Source organism: Sorex araneus, chromosome 4 (genome assembly GCF_027595985.1).
Source record: "Sorex araneus isolate mSorAra2 chromosome 4, mSorAra2.pri, whole genome shotgun sequence".
In the NCBI taxonomy this organism is placed as follows: Eukaryota; Metazoa; Chordata; class Mammalia; order Eulipotyphla; family Soricidae; genus Sorex; species Sorex araneus.
In genome coordinates, this window is record NC_073305.1 from 21,472,545 (window position 1) to 21,490,776 (window position 18,232).

At 35.6% G+C, this 18,232-nt stretch overlaps 1 non-coding gene across 1 annotated transcript; it reads right to left on the reverse strand.

The window, feature by feature from the left end:
* Positions 1 to 15,269: 15,269 nt before the first annotated feature.
* Positions 15,270 to 15,375, reverse strand: LOC129404590 (U6 spliceosomal RNA). The gene has a single exon (XR_008629980.1). It is a non-coding gene; the product is annotated as a U6 spliceosomal RNA (small nuclear RNA).
* Positions 15,376 to 18,232: the final 2,857 nt, after the last annotated feature.

Here is an 18,232-nt window from a genome sequence, read left to right on the forward strand (position 1 = left end):
TGGAAAATCTCTCTTCTCACCTCTCACATTTTTCTGAGTAATTTTTTTTTAAACAAAACTATTTTACGTCACAAGTTAAAACTGTGACACATACTTTAGAATAGGATAGCTTCTTTAAAAGATAAAATAATTTATGTATACGTTTCCTGTAATTTCTGAGTTACAAGGGAGTACATGAAACATCAGAATGAGGTTGAATATTTATTTGAAATTTTCCCTATTGTAACCTTAGATTAAAAGAATCTCTCACTCTACTCCAAGTTCAGCTGATATCTTATTTTTACTTATTTATTTTGAGTTTGACTTATTTTTGGTTTTCTAGGGTCACACCCCAAGTTGCTCAGGATTCACTCCTGGCTCTGCATTCAGAGGTCACTCCTGGTGAAGCTCAGGGGCCCAAAGGGAATGCAGGGACTCAAACCCTGGTAAGCCACGTGCAAGGAAAGAGCTCTGCCCATGTACTATTGCTCTAGCCCAACCTTCTTTCTATTTTTGTAAAATATATTTTAAAAATTATCATTGAGTGGGGCACCAAGGCATTTTATAGACTTTTTTTCTCAAAGAACAACTCTTCTTGCTATTGCTCTTTATTAGTAATAATAACATTAATAAAACCATTATTTTTGTACGTGGCTCCAATAATAATTCTTTACCCACTTATCAATAAACTAAATCCACGGTGCTAATCATCTCATTCTTCTACATTTCCCACATGCAAAATTTCAAAAATGTATTTTGGTCTAACACATCCTTTTCAGAAAAAAAGAAAAATCTTTCAGTGCCTCAATCGAAATATATTAAGTCATCAAGAAGCATCACCCCCCCCACAAACCCCAAGTGCATCTGAGACTACTACTGCCCAAATCATCCCAGCACCTCAAGGAGCAACGTTGGTCTCTTTGTGGCAGTATTAGAGCATAGGTTCATTCTTGTTGGCTAATGAAAATATTATCATCTTAGAGTATTTTACGACAGTCTGGAATTTGTATCAATCTGGTCTAAATTCATCCTTAATTTCCCATTCTGCAACAATATTTATGAAATCTGTAGATATCTCATTTTGTAGGCTGGCATGGTATTTCATTAGAGAACATGTGAGAAGCAAAGTGTTTCTTCCCAGGACTGGAGACAAACTTCTGTGGTATAAATGGTTTTTGCATCTCCTGACTCATACTCATCTCAGGCTACTGCATGTGTGCCTCTAGCAGCACTTGATAGACATCAGTAAGCATTAGATCCCTGGTGGCAGATTACGTAGCCATTCCCTGAAATGGTTTGTGGCTTAACTAAACATGTTACTAGCCCATGAGTCATAGCTGCACCCTCTTCCATGAGGTTGAGATTTCAGTCTTAGAGAACAGGGTCTTCTAATTCCTAATAATACTTGGCTGTATTGTTTTAGCCTACACAGTAGTGGGAACTCTACTGTGTTGTTGAGAGAATATGTATTATTCTCTTTTATAGTCCTTTTGAATCATTATTATTCAGCAACTCACTACCTTAACCCTTCTCTTATAATAAGCATTTTTGATAGCAAGTGTTACCTGTTAATTTTCTGTAATGTTCAAATAACTGTGAGGTGACATCCTGAACATGGGCTTGGTTTATAGACATGGAAAGATGAAATTTGGGGAGTAGCTTATTTGTATCCTTGTGCTTGATTGTGGTACTAATTTCCTTATTAGTGACCAAGGAGATGAGGAATGCATCTATTTAGTGACATTACAACTCAAATAACCATTTGTAGTGCATTGCAATAGAATATCTGTGGGCACAAGTGCCTTGACCTGTGGCAGTAGTGATTGAAGGCAAGGACTTTTATGTTGGGGGAAAAAAAAAGTAAAAGTTGTGAAACCAATTGTGAAAATCTCCACTCATGTCACTATCTGAGGACCAGGGATAGACCATAAATATCATGAAAAAAATCTTCTGTGTATTATAATCAAAGATCTCTATTGCTGAAAGTTAAACACAAAATACAGTACTTGTGTGAATTGCTAAAATACAGCAACAGCTAAAAATCTACAATTCCTTTTTTTCAGGGGGACTTCGACCCTGTATTCACCATTTACCAGTTGATGCAGTGTATATCTTTGTTAGAAGGAAAGGGTAAATGGCAAGAGGGATGAGTTTCTCCTGTAGTTCTGGTATGTTCCTTGAGACAGTGTGCTGCAGCATTTTAATTTTTGCATTATAAGGCTCCAGCCACGCCTAGAGCACTTGGAGGGCAATCCCCAACACCAAGGGAGTGCTCAATCCTGGTTATCTTCAAGTGATTCATGGCAGAGTGCTAATAGTATAAGATCCATTACATCCTCTTTAACAGATTTTTAGCCTCAGAAAACTGCCCATGGTCTGAGTGCTTCCAGGTCTTGACCAATTTCCATGCACTGGTTAAGACATATGGTTAGTGGTCTTCCTATACCAGCTAATTCTGTTCTGATTTCTAATTGCTAACTAACTTTATATTGTGGATAATCATATTTTACATTCAGATCACAATAAGTATTCAATTTGTCCTGAACCCTGACTGATAAAAACTAAATTACACTGTTGTGTTGGAATAAAAAGAAAAGTTCTAAAACAAAGCTCTGATTTGACCATAATATTCTAGATATATTTTAGTTCTTGTCTATTTACAGATTACCTATTCTTGAAATTACCTAAACTATAAGATAAAATAAAAGTTATTTCAAAAGTTTTTCTTTCTTTTTTTTTTAGTCACCAAAAATTACAAACTTTACTTATGACTGGGTTTCAGTCATACAGTGTTTCAACACAATCTCTTCACCAGCATCCACTTTCCTCCACCAATAACCCCCCCATTTGCCTCCCACCCACCAGTCTACTCCCTACTATAGGTGCTTTTCCTCTTTTCTAAAACTTTTTGCATGCCATTTTACATTACTGTTGCTGAGGGTTTTCTACATAATACTTCAGCAAGACCTCCTCCCAGTTACACACATTACTCCACAATAGACATTGCCCTCCCCACTCCATGTCCTGTCCTCTGACCTCCTCCAGTGGCATGTTTTCTACTGAGTACTGATTCTCATGCTCTTTGTTTTCATTGTCTTTGGGTATTCCTTATTCCGACATTATGGTACATTATATTCTGCATATGAGAGACATCCTTCTATAGTGCGTTCTGCCATGCTGAGTAACTTTACTCAGAATGATATTCTCCAGGTCCCTTCATGTAGCAGTAATTAAGGAAGTTATCTTTCCTTACTGCCAGTAATATTCCATTGTATGTATGAACCATAGTTTCTTTATCTAGTTATCTATAAGGAATAACAACCCCTCACCCTCAAATAGCTAGAGCGATCCTTGGGAAAAGGAAAATGGGAGGCATCAGTAGCCTCAACTTCAAACTGTACTACAAAATGCTAATTATGAGCATGGTACTGGGATAAAAACAGTGCTTCAGAGGAGTGGAATAGAATTGAATATCCTGAGAGAGGTTTTCAGGCATATGATCAGTTAATCTTTGATAAAGAAGCAAAAAAAAATATGTAGAGAAAGGAAAGCCTTTTCAACAAGTGGTGCTGGTCAGATACACGCAAAAAAGGGAAAGAAACCAGACTCTTTCTAATGCTTTGCTCAAAAGACAAATCAACATGGACTAAAGACCTTGATATCAGACTGAATCCCTATAGTACATGGAGGGAAAATGTACGTAGATGTCTACGTGACATTGAAGCTAAAGGCATCCTCAAGGATAAAACAACACTGACAAAGAAAGTGGAAGCAAAGATAAACAAGTGTGACTACATTTAATTAAGAAGCTTCTGCACCTCAAAAAAAATGAAGACCAGGATCAAAGACAGCCCATAGAATGGAGGAAATTATTTAGTCAATACTCATCTGATAACACTGTAGCACTGTTGTCCCATGTTCATGATCTGTTCGAGTGAACACCAGTAACGTCTCCATTGTGAGACTTGTTACTGTTTTTGGCATATTGAATGTGCCACACGTAGCTTGCCAGGCTCTGCTGGGCAGGCGGGATACACTTGGTAGCTTGCAAGGCTCTCTGAGAGGGACGGAAGAATCGAACCAGGTCGGCTGCATCAAGGCAAATGCCCTATCCGCGTTGCTAGGGATTAATATCAAAGATATATAAGACACTGGTGAAATTTTATGAGAAAATAACATCAAACACCATCAAAAATGGAGAAAAGAGATAAAAACCTCCTCCAATAAGAAATAGAACTGGACAAAAAGCACATGAAAAAAAAATGCTCTACATCACTAATCACCAGGGAGATGCAAATCAAAATAAAAATGATATATCATTTAATGCTACAGAGACTGGCACATATCAAAAAGAATAAAAACATCTAGAGCCTGCATGGATGCTAGGAAAAAAAGAACTCTCTTTCACTGCTGGTGGGAATGTACACTGGTCCAGCCTTTCTGGAATACAAAATGGACATTCCTAAAGAAATCTAGGAATTGAGTTTCCATTGGATTCTGCAATACCACTTCTTTGTGTCAAATATTACTTTAAAATTAGAAACAAACATAGTATTACTAGGAAGCCTGTATAAAAATAATGTGCAAGATTCAATTTTATTAAAAAATGTGAGTATATAAATAAGCCCAAAACTTAGAAACAATGCTAAAACAAAAATAGAGAAATAATTCTTTGTTTTTTTGGGTCACACCCAGCGATGCTCAGGGGTTACTCCTGGCTCTTCACTCAGGAATGGCAGTGCTTGGGGGCCACATGGGATGCCAGGGATCGAACCCGGGTCGGCTGCATGCAAGGCAAACGCCCTACCCACTGTGCCACCGCTCCGGCCCCGAGAAATGATTCTAATAGAAATAATAGACATACTAAATAAAACATAATTAAAATATGCTTCAGTTTTGTTTATAAAAATCTTTTCGACTTTATGAGGCTCATCTTTTACTTAATCCAGAATAAAATCATGGGATCCAGAAGCCTCCTTGTTGGGCCATTAAATGATTTTATTTATAATTTTTTTCTCTTTTTACTTTAATTTTTAACAGAATATCAGTTGACAATTTTCCAAAATATAAGCTTTACACACTCTCTCTGGGCTGGAGTGATAGCACAGCGGTTGGGCCTTCACCTTTCACGCGGCCGACCTGAGTTCAATTCCTCTGCCCCTCTCCGAGAGCCAGGCAAGCTACCAAGAGTATCAATCCTGGCAGGCTACCCGTCCGTATTGGATATGCCAAAAACAGTAACATTAAGTCTCTCAATGAGAGACGTTACTGGTACCCGCTGGAACAAATCGATGAGCAACCGGATGACAGTGACAGTGACACTCTCTCTATATAGGCTCTAATCCCTAACTCATTTAGAATGAAAATGAATTTATTATCCCAAGACTCTTCTAACCCATTTTTCACAAAATGTGCTTTTTCTATGATTGGCAATAATTGCGAAACCCTGTTTCTTTTGTTTGTTTCATTATTATTGAACAAGGAGTGTGAGAACAATAAACTAAATGGTTTGATGACTTTATAATTTGGTCTGATATCTTATTTTGTATATAGATCTCATTACAATTACATCTGAGTACCTTGGCTGAAGTATAAAATTCCATCATATATGTACATATGCATATGCATATGTGTTTATTAAATATGCATTTACAATTTCTATCTTAATAAAATTTCTCATTCAGATATGAATTCACTTGACAAATGATTTTATTTAAAAAAGAATTGCTTATTTTTAATTTCTACTCTATATTCAAGGTTATTTTAATTTTTACATGAAAAAGTAAACATTTAAAATATATATACAATGTATTTTAATTTCTTGTAGGCAACTATAATGCTTATTATTGCCACTTAAAATATTTTTGTACCAGGTTCAAGTATGTTCATGAGTAAATAACTCAAATACTCCATGTTTGTTTTCAATTAGACTGAAATTCTTTTCTCATTAAATAAGATGTAGTTTTCAGGGCAAAAGAATAGAGAGTGCAAAGAAAAGCATTTTTTTTTAATTTATAAACATTTACTCTAAATTGAATCACAAGAAAATATGGAACTTGGCAAAATTATGTTACATATGAACTCCTTATTCTCAGCCTAAAATAATAAAAAAAAAACCCTTGATCAAAGATTCTTGAGGAAATCTGTCACAGGAATTATTCTGTGGAGTCAGACATTATATTCTTACAGAGAAAATCTGTTGGCACATAAAAAATATTAATTAAAGAACTAGCACTTGATTCTTTGAGTGAATCCTGACTAGAAAAGCATGAAATGAAAATGCTTATTTGCTATTCTCCAAATATCATACCATTTGGAGAAATTAAGTACAGTTTTCTAGCTCAAAGATAGAAAAAAATATATAGTAAAAAAAGCAGCGGAAGTATAGGAGGAAGAGTCAAAGAATGATCCACTCTTAATTTTAGTAATGTATAATTTATCTTATGGAACTAATAATGAATTCGTATTTTAGTTTTTTTGTAATTGAATAAAGATTAATTAGGGTTCCACATGGATTCATTCAATCATACATTCATTCCTTCCTTCATCCTTGTGTTTGATTTATCAACTGCTCATTCGATTCAAGATAGGGGATCAGTAATCTGATATTAGAAACAATATTTATTAATTAATTAATTTATTTTTTATTTTTTTGCTTTTTTTGGGTCACACCCGGCAATGCACAGGGGTTATTCCTGCCTCTGTACTCAGGAACTACTCCTGGCGGTGCTCAGGGGACCATATGGGATACTGGGATTCAAACCCCGGTCGGCTGTGTGCAAGTCAAACGCCCTACTCACTGTGCTATCACTCAAGCCCCTAGAAACAATATTTAAAATGAATTCCTCTTAGTGTAAAAAAATTCTTAACAATAAAACAATTATAATCGTTTTATAACCCAAACAAAAACAAAAATAATCCAAACAAAATGCAAATTACCATCCAAAATTCAGAGAAAATTAAAAGCAAATAATCTCTTTCTGTTAGAAAGGGAAGAAGAAAAGATAGATATCTCTGAATAAGCATCTAAAAAATAGGGGGGAAAATGGTATTGGAAACAGGAAGAAACTGACAGGAAAGTTAACACTATCTCAAGCAGTCATGTAGGAAATATTCTTCATGACTTCCTATCTAAAATTTCTAGTCAAATAATGAAAGAGCTACCTGACTTCTCACTGTGCTAAAATGATAAATAAGAGAACAAAGATTTCCTTGTGCCTCCATAACTATGTACCAAAACAGAAAGAGCGTTATTATAATTTTGTAGATGCACATTAAGAAATTATGTGCATTCAGTTATAAGTGGAAGGATGAATGAATAATTAAGCAGGAAAACTTGAAATGATCTTTACAATATCCTCAGCATCAGTATACTAACTGTGGGTACCAAGAACATAAATTTCATCCAGTTTCTCCAAGAATGTCAAGACTTTACAGAGTGCCATAGAGTTATAATCACATTCCTATGACAAAGTAACATATAGAAAGTGGAGTATCTTTCTTTAGGAACTTGTGTGGGCTTGAAGAAAGACTATGTTAATGTTGATCAATAGCTATTGAAAACAAGAGAACTTTTTCCAGATTACATGACAGGCTAGAGCAGCTCTAGAGTAAATGTTGAGTGTTGTGATATGGAAGATGACCTACAAGATACACTTGAATAGAAATCCCTCTAAGTAGGTATAAATGGAGTGAAGTTCAAAGCATGTTAGGTGTATTATAAGCAAAAAAATAATAGGTAACATGGGTCATGAACAAAAATGTTTATCTATATTACTCTTTGAAAATAGAAAATAAGGTGGAAGAGAAGTGACCACTCAACTCGATTTTTTGGGGGGGAGTAAGACTAATAAGTAAGTCAAATAATTTGGGAAAACACAAACATTTTCAGCACAAGGATTGCCATCTAAAGTGCAGAGAATAGCTTTCCAAATCCTTTATCAATTAAGCACTTAAGAGATAAAAGGCAGCGTTTGTAACATGGGAAGATTGTTCTCTAATTGATTGGAAGAAAATGTGATTTTTATATGAAAATCTATATGAAAGCAATAGGAAACTAATTTAAACTAATTTAAGGGTTGAATATTTAACTACCTTAATCTGTCCCTCTGAGAATAGTTATCTTATTGATATAAAATAGAATGTGTCAAGTTGGGGAGTTTTCTACCTGAAAAGTCAGAATATGTCAAAGAGAAATAGGTGCAAATAACATGAACAATCTTATTCAAAAGACAATAATTTACATATTGTTTATGTAGTAGAAATTATTCAAGGAAATAGTAATCAAGAAATACAGCTCAAATAAATATATTTACTAAAATAAGAAAATATATAAATAAAATAGCACTGCACTGTAGCACTGTCATCCTGTTGTTCATCAATTTGCTCAAGCAGGCACCAGTAACATCTCCACTGTGAGACTTGTTGTTACGTGTTTTTGGCATATCGAATATGCCACAGGTAGCTTTCCAGTCTCTGCCATGTGGGCTATATACTCTCGGTAGCTTGCCAGGCTCTCCAAGAGGGACGGAGCAATCGAACCCGGGTCATCCATATGCAAGGCAAACTCCCTACCCTCTCTGCTATCACTCCAGTCCATATAAATAAAATGTAACATAAAATGTTAGTAATGTAGTAGAACTGTATGAGAAAAAAACTGAGAATCCAGTTAGCTAAAACTACTGGAAAAAATTTACCACTATTTAAGTTTTTGCCCCCCCATATTATTATTATTATTATTATTATTATTATTATTATTATTATTATTATTATTTTGTTGTTTTGTTTTGGGGCCACCTCAGCAGTGTCCAGGATTTACTCTTGGCTCTTAGTGATCATTTCTGGGAAGCTCAAGGAACCAAATGTGGTGTTTGGGATTCAACGCAGGGTGATCACTTGTAGTTCTGGCTAAGGGACTTACCTGCTATACCTATTGTGACACATTCTGACTTTTCAGGTAGAAACCTCCTATCTTGCTGGCCAACTTTAATTTTACTATTAAGGTCAGCAATTCCCATCTAGTAATTAGTAAGATACGATTAGAGTTGTATACTGCTTTTTCAGCAATGATATTAGCCATGATATACTATATATACAAATATATACAAAAATCATACAGATATCATGTGATATTTATAATATTATATTGAAATTATTCAAATTATATTGAAATTATACTAAAATTATGATTTATAGTTTATAATTTGGAGAAAAATAAAATAAATATGCTGTTCAAAGTGGAGTGACAAGTTATAGTTTTCCTTCAAAATAACATACTAAGAAGACAATAAAAACATTCATGTTACAGTGCCAATTGACAATAAAAACATTATCATGGGACTCATACCTGGTAATTCTTGTGAGATCATGTGACACTGAGGATTACATTCGGTGTTTTGTACATGCAAGTATGCTCTCTATCACTTGAGACACATCTCTGGATGAATTTATGATACATTTATAGTTATGAATATTTAATTATAGTTTATGTAACTTGTATATAATAGTGTTAATGTTTTTAATTTTAAAGTACACTACTCCACCACCAGTAAACCCAGCATCTCTCTCACCCTCCCCAGTCCCATCTCCCCCCACCCCACACTGCCACTATGGCAGGGTATTCCCTTTTAATCTCTTTCTCTGATTAGGTGTTGTGGTTTGCAATAAAGGTGTTGAGTGGCCATTGTGTTCAGTCTCTAGTCTATATTCGGCACGCATCACCCTTCCCCCGCATGACCTCAGACCACATTTTACTTGGTGTTCCCTTCTCTGAGTTGTTCAGAGTGGTAGAGAATGGGCACTGGTGAAGGGATGGGTTCTCGAACTTTGTATGGGGGAAACATGAGCACAAAATTGTATAAATCTGTAACTGTACCCTCACGGTGATTCACTAATTAAAAATAAATAAATTATTAAAAAATAAAGGTACTTATACATAAAAATAATAAAGTACACTACTCCATCACAATTGACTTACAAAGTACCCAAGAAGAATGTCCCCATTTTACTTAAAGTTTCAATGATTAGTGTTAAAATGAAAGTAGTCAAACAAATTAAGTATTTTCTTCTTTCTTTCTTTTTCTCTCTCTTCCTTCCTTCCTTCCCTTCTTTCTTTCTTTCTTTCTTTCTTTCTTTCTTTCTTTCTTTCTTTCTTTCTTTCTTTCTTTCTTTCTTTCTTTCTTTCTTTCTTTCTTTCTTTCTTTCTCTCTCTCTTTCTTTCTCTTTCTCTCTATTTCTCTCTTTCTTTCTCTCTTTCTATTTCTCTTTCTCCTTCTCTTTCTTTCTCTCTTTCTCTCTCTTTCTCTATTTCTCTCTATCTCTCTTTCTTTTTCTCTTTCTCTCTCTCTTTCTTTCTCTCTCTTTCTATCACTTTCTCTCTCTCTTTCTTTCTTTCGAAAATCTTTCTTTCTTTCTTTCTTTCTTTCTTTCTTTCTTTCTTTCTTTCTTTCTCTTTCTTTCTTTCTTTCTTTCTTTCTTTCTTTCTTTCCTTCTTTCTTTTCTTTCTCTCTTTCTCTCTCTCTTTATCACTTTCTCTTTCTTTCTCTCTTTCTCTCTCTCTTTCTCTCGCTCTGTCTCCTTCCTTCCTTCCTTCCTTCCTTCCTTCCTTCCTTCTTCCTTCCTTCCTTCCTTCCTTCCTTCCTTTCTTTCTTTCTTTTCTTTCTTTCTTTCTTTCTTTCTTTCTTTCTTTCTTTCTTTCTTTCTCTCTTTCTCTCTTTCTTTCTCTCTTTCTTTTCTTTCTTCCTTTCTTTCTCTTTTGGGTCACACTGGCAGTGATAATGGCTTACTTGTGGCTCTGCTCTCAAGGATCACTACTGACAGGCTCAGAGGACAATATGGAGTGTCCGGAAAGCAATCCGTGTTCAAGGCAAAAGCCCTACTTGGTATACTATCACACAGGTCCAGAGAAATATTATTTAACTTAGTTTAAAGGTTTGATAGAATTCTCAAGAACAAGGAGTATTATATTCATTTAGGGGAACTTTGGAATTTTATAGCGAAAGTGTGAGTGGATGACAATTCTTAGAATGAATGACAAAATAATTTAGGTGAAAAATGGAATTTATCTCTTGTATATCTGTACTTAAAAATACTTAGGTAAACAGTTATCTTCAGCTTTATGGAAAGCACTAGACTTAAAGATGACCTTGAAGCATAGAAATGCACACTAAAACTCATAGAAATACTTATACCAGATTCACCAACAAGAAGATGTAAGAAGAACCAATACCAGCAAAGAGGAGTGTGTCCAGGTTGGGGTTTGTGAAAAGGCCAGAAACCCACAGTAGCACTTACAGCGAGTGGGAACTGATATAAAAATAAGTAGAATGGAGTTGCATGCTAGGCCCCTAAAATGCTGTTAAGGAGCATATCCGTGCTGGTACTCTTTCTCAATAAATTCAAATATTTGGGCTTAGATATGTAGTTTGGTGCAAGAACACTTGCCTTGCAGACACAAGGCTGCACGCTCAAGCCTGAATTCAAGCATGCTGAGTGTTCTGGTCACACTGCTATATTGATACACAGAGCCGCAAGAAATGGACAATCTCCAGAGCGCTGCAACCAAGTGTTTGTGAGAACTACACTTAGGAGAGACCCGGGTTAGTGCCAGGACTGAGTTGGAGAGCATAGTAATCAAGTATGCAATGCTCTGGGGTAGCAGGGAGCAGCAGTGTGCTCTTCCTTTCCAATGCAAGGGAAGGGTGGGGGAAAATCCAACATTAAATGTAAGTCTTTGACATAGTTTCAAAAATAATATATTAATGACTGTGTTAGAAATTTTGAAATGAAATGCTAAGTGTGAAATCAGGCAACATTGCCTTAAACACATAGATTCAGGTGTACAATGTAGTACATGGGGCCTGTTGTAAATGATGTAAATGATCTACTAAACAAAAAGCTTTTAGTGCTGTGGTTACTGAGGTACATTAATTTGAAGTTCATAGAGGCTTAGAGAAAATGAGATATCATTGAATCATAATGCTCATAAATAAGAAGGCTTTACTGGAGTGATAGCACAGTGGTAGGGCATTTGCCTTGCACACAGCCGACTCTGCCCCTCTCTGAGAGCCTGGCAAGCTACCAAGAGTATCTCGCCTGCACGGCAGAGCCTGGAAGCTAGCGGTGGTGTATTCGATATGCCAAAAACAGCAACAAGAAGTCTCACAATGGAGACGTTACTGATCCCCGCTCAAGCAAATCGATGAGCAACAGGATGACAGTGACAGTTACTTGGATTAAACTTTCTATAAACATCAATAATATTCCATATTTTTAGATGTGTTCAAATGTACTTGGAAATAAGAGGCATCAAATTTTATCTTGAAAATGACGAACAGAAAGCTCACATAAACAAAGCTCTAATAAAAGTCATATAAAGATATTTGCCTACGTATCTACATTTCTATGAGTATGAACAAAAATTATTGGGGGAAATAAAAAAACAAAAAGTGGGAGCCTGGAGCCATAGTACAGTGGATAGGGTGCTTGCCTTCCATGCGGCTGACCTGGATTCAATCCCCAGCATCCCATATGGTCCCCCAAGCACTGCCAGGAGTAATTCCTGAGCAAAGAGCCAGGAGTAATCCCTGAGCAAGGCTGGGTGGGTGTGACCTAAAAAAAAAAAAGCAAAAAAAAAAAAAAGACTGGAAAGGGTATCTCTCTTCTCTGAGCAGGTGCCAAGTGCCAGGCAGTGTGCTAGGTTCCCTCAAAGCAGTGAAATACCAATTGGAACTTAGTTTTCTTTCTCAATGAATTGTTTCCCTCTGTTCTAAGATTGACAACACCAGAATAGAAAGGGATACATTAAAATTTTCCAATTATAGATACATTAAAATACACAGTATAGGCAAGCACCTTTCCTAAAGTTTCAACAACAAATCACAGAAAAGATTCTCTGGCAAGAACAATATCAAGTCAGCAGTGTTTTCTACCTATTAATTATAGACCCAGAAGTAAATAGGTTCAAAATAAGCCAAGGAAGTATGGTTTTTAGAAATATTAGAATCCACGGACATGTTTAAATCATCTGGTTCCTATAGATCTTAGTTTAGGAGTAATCTTAGTTTTGCACTAAATCCCAGAGAGGCAAAGTGATTTACTACATGTAAATGAGTGAGTTAATGGGAACATAGGGCTTTTACAGGAATTTTGTATCCTGCTACTTGTCCATTTTATCACACCAGTTTGGTCTCAATAGAATAAAAACAGTAAAGCATTTTTATGAGAAAATTGAGGCTTGATATGAAAAAAAAGCCATAACTACAGTGACTCTCCTTTAGAACATAGAACACCCATAATTGATAGTTGAGCCCATGGAATTGCATGTGTTTTTCTGATGGGGAAAAGTTTTACTCCTTGTGTTATTGAGGGCTGGTCATATTTCTAACACCAGCCAATATTTATTGACATACTTGACATTTGCTAGAAAGTGTGTGAATTAATTTACAATCATGGTTTTATCACACTCTTCTAGTACTATAGTCACAGTTCATTTTATTCCAATTTGAAAGATGCGGAGGACAGAGAGAGAGAGAGACAGAGCAAGAGAGTGGGAGAGCAAGAGAGAGAGAGAGAGAGAGAGAGAGAGAGAGAGAGAGAGAGAGAGAGAGAGAGAGAGAGAGAGAGACCAAGAGAGAAGCAATGGTCTAAAGCTGCTTCTGGATACTGAGCTGGAATCTATATTGCTGTTTAAGCCAATTCCAGGTAGAGGTAGAGTATTTGCTCATTATTCTTAAGCCAGAGGAGGCCAAGTCCTGAGTTCCAAGATCCTTCTCTGTAACGTAACAGCTTTTTTGGTTCAATGGCCAAAGAATTTATAGTCTGAGGAGAGAAAAGGATACATTACTGACAGGAGCATTGGGAGAAAGGGGTAAGGAAAGTCTAAAATTAATCTTTCAATTTAGAAAGTTCTCAACTCAGCAAAATTCCTGTTAGCTCTAAGATTTAAAGAAAATTATGGGCCACAGCATACTTTCGTTGATCTGTGGGCCTTCTGATGAGAATTATTATTTTCACTGGGACAATTTTTCAAAGATTTTGTCTCTAATTTACAAACTCATTTTTTGTGGACAAGGGTTAAGTGTAAGTTATTACTGTCTCTTCAGTAACTCCCATTTCCCCTGGAAATTAAGCAAGTGTTCAGCCACCTTTTGAAAAGAAAACAATAATTAAATCATATTTAATATTAATTACACTATATTATTGCAAAGACAACATTTGCTTCACAAACTGCCCAAATCTCCGTGGCTTCTCATGGCCACCCTAGAGGTGATAACAATTTATCAGTTCTGATCAACTTGTGTTCTCAGTTTACTTCTGTGTTTCTCAGATGGGGTCTGAAGATATGATATTAGATTATCTATATATTATCTGCATCACTTCTTTTTCAATGACTTATTTGAAATTTAATGATTTGGAAATCTAATGTAGTGTTACGGTTCATCTAGAGAAGCCACAAAATTAAAACTTAATACTGTTTCACAACTTGAATACCCACGTGTGAGTTGGTGCTGGTGGCTCTGTTGGTACAATGTGAAAGTCAAGCAATATTAGTGAATAAAAATCTTATTATGTTATAAAATCACACCATCATATAAAAGTTGATGCCTCATAAAGACTCATGTCAGACTGTGAACCATGTATTAGAATAAGTATAAGGGGTAATTTCACACTGAAAGGAGTAATTTGATTCTGAGAAAATGCTAAATTCCATCCTATTAAATTAACACAGTTAACTTCAATTGTATCACCTCAAAATTTTAATATAAAAGTGATGTTAATGGCATTGTATAAATTGAGAAGCATCAGAAATTTACTCTTCATTTATGATGACGTGTTATGCATAATCTATCATAAAAAGGAGTCACTAAAATATGCTAAAATCACATTACAAAAATAATTCACCAGCCTTGGGGCAGGAAGTGGTCTGTGAATGTTTTACTCCCTTTTTTCTTTAAAAGATGGGTATTGAAGTTGGAGACAAACTAGTCTATTATGGAAATACATTTCTGCCAACACTATTGTCATCATTCCCATGATGGATTTGAGCAGATGCATCTGCAAGAATCTCTCTTCCTACATATGGCATCCTCTGTAAAGCATCATTACTCTTGGCTTTCAAGTTTGCTCAAATTCATGAATGTGCCTTGCTACCAAGGACTGCTTGAAAAGGGGGGATGTTTTATTACTTGCTCGCTATAACCTACTTTGTTGATTCTTGTCATTGCCCTGCTTTAGAGGAAGAATAATGATGTTCTTCTGCAGAAAGTGTTATGATGCTTGGACACATTTTTTAAAATATGGAACACTTCACGAATTTGCTTGTCATGCTTACATGGGGGCCATGCTAATCTTCTCCACGTTGTTCCAGTTTTGGGACTCATTTTTTTAAAACAGAATATTCTTCTATTTCACTCACTGTAGATGTTTCATTCAATACTTGACAAATCCTGAGTTTTGCAGGCAGGTCCTCTAAGGATGTATTTTTTTTTGTGATGTTCCCCTTTTCTTTCTTTTTTTTTTTTTAGAATTATGAATTCTACATAAAAACTAAAACACAAAGCAGAGACATAAAAATGAATCCAAAGTTGTTATTCTTTTCCTACCTATGCAACAAAGAAAAATTGTCACAATCAAATTGGTAGAAAATGAATTGTTTTTTGAGATATATTGCATCATCTAGCAAATATGATTCATATTCTGTTCTACAAGGTATAGTGCCTGAAAGTTTATTGTATGAAATATAAAAGAGAGCTATGAACCAGAGTGAATTACCTAAAAGGAGATTTTCTCCAGAGAATCTAGTGGCTGCTACTGAAAGAGTTCTGAAGAATGGATAGTTTCTTTTTTTTCTTTTCTTTTCCTTTCTTTTCTTGTCTTGTCTTGTGTTTTTTCTTTTCTTGTCTTTTCCTTTCCCTTTCCCTTCCTTCCTTCCTTCCTTCCTTCCTTCCTTCCTTCCTTCCTTCCTTCCTTCCTTCCTTCCTTCCTTCCTTCCTTCCTTCCTTCCTTCCTCCCTTCCTTCCTTCCTTCCTCCCTTCCTTCCTTCCTCCCTCCCTCCCTCCCTCCCTCCTTTCTCTCTCTCTTCTTCTTTCTTTCTTTCTTTCTTTCTTTCTTTCTTTCTTTCTTTCTTTCTTTCTTTCTTTCTTTCTTTCTTTCTTTCTTTCTTTCTTTCTTTCTTTCCTTCTTACTCTCTCCCTCTGTTTTTTTTATCTGTTCGTTTTTTGTCTGCCTCTACTTGCCACAACATCTTGAAAATGACTCAGAATTATTAGGGAACCTGAAAGTTTCTGAAGACCAATTGGATGACATGCATAAAACTGAAGAATGTTTCAACAATAAAAAAGAAATAAAATCCCTTTATACATAGATTTGGGTATGCAGAAAATATTTACAGCTTGCTTTTCAAAATTGCTCAGACATTTATTCATTCATTCGTGCATGGAAAGGACATAAATGGTAGGAATTGTACATGCTGGTCTGTATATTTAAATAATAAGAGTAACAAATGATATTTGCTCTTTTGTGAATATAGGCATCCATTATTATAATTTAATAAACTTTAGATAATTACACTAAGTACATATTGCTTTTTGTTTCTTTCAGCAACTAATTTAATAGTTGCTGTAGTTTTGTGTCTGATCTTATTTAATAAACTAGTTCACATCTGTAATTTTGTGTTACTTTGTGATCACAAATAATTTTGTTACTTTACGTGTTCATGCATGGCTTTTAGTAAATGAAACTTATACTACCATGTGCTTAGTAATTTTTCACAGAACACACCATTTCTGGGATTCTCAAAAAAATCAGTACTAGTCTTAGAAATTTTTATTTTATAGAACTATTATGGGAATCAATTATTTGCAGCTATGAAAAGAATGATAGCTACTAAGTTGAAAGATAAATATTAGATTATCAAAGACTAACCGGATCATCAAAAAGTAAATAGCTTTCCCATTAAAAACTTAAACATTAAGACACATATAGAATTTCATACTTGTAGGATGTCAGGACTATTATATGGATTCATCCATTAATAACTGTCCTCATTGATTCAAAAACAAAGAGGGAGCAAAAATAAGCCTATCATTGTGGTCTCTTATAATAGAACCGGAATGACCTTCACACTAGGATCAACTGCTTAAAATTTCCTTAAGGTTCTCCAATATGTTGCTTTCTTGTCCTCTACTATGTCTTTAATTTCTGTTGTAAAGCCTTTATTACTGACCAGGGGCCATCTTTGCCTCAGTTCAAAATCGTTTCCTGCAAACTTCAGTTCTGATCTTGAGTGCAACTGAATCAAGACTAGCTTGTTAAACTAATCTCTTGCCTGGTGCTTATCAGTTCTAAACCCATCAAAACACTTCATATGATCCATATTGATTTAATTTTTTTTTTCATTTTGGGGCCATATTCAGCAGTGCTCAGAACTTACACCTGGCTCTGTATTCAGGAATCATTTTTGGCAGGGCTCCAGACACCTTCTATAGTGCCTGGAATCAAACACTGGTAGGCCAGGCAAGTGTCCTACATATTGTCCTAGCACCCCCGTCTTCTGATCAAGTAATTTTCTTTTACTTGATGATGAGCATTTTGTTTTGGAATCAGCAGAGATTAGACTATAAATCAATGATCTCTAAGTTTAGTGATTTGTACACAATTCATGAGACCCATAAGAAAATTCTTCTGTATTTTAAAACAACTGTTATTATTACTTTGTTATAGTTTAGGTGTGTGTTCTTCTACCTAGAGACCAGAGATAAAAGGAGGAATATGTACATACATGTATAAATATGTATAAATACGTGTATATGTGCATATATACTTTGGGGGTATGCTGGGTGCCACACTGGGGAGCACTTAGGGCTTATTCCTGACTCTGTACTCATAAATCACTCCTGGAAGCACTCTAGGGAATCATCTGGGGTGCCAGGGATTAAACTCAGGTTAGCAGCATGCAAGGCAAGTACTTTGCTTGCTGTATTATTGCTCCAGCCTTATATGTAGCACTGTAGCACTGTCATCCTGTTGCTCATCGATTTGCTAGAATGGGGACCAGTAATGTCTCTATTGTGAGACTTGTTGTTACTGTTTTTGGCATATTGGATATGCCACGGATAGCTTGGTAGGCTTTGCCATGTGGGCGAAATACTCTCGGTAGCTTTCTGGGCTCTCTGAGAGGGATGGAGGAATCGATCCTGGGTCGACTGTGTGCAAGGCAAATGCCCTAGCCTTATATGGGAGGAAAAATACTTTG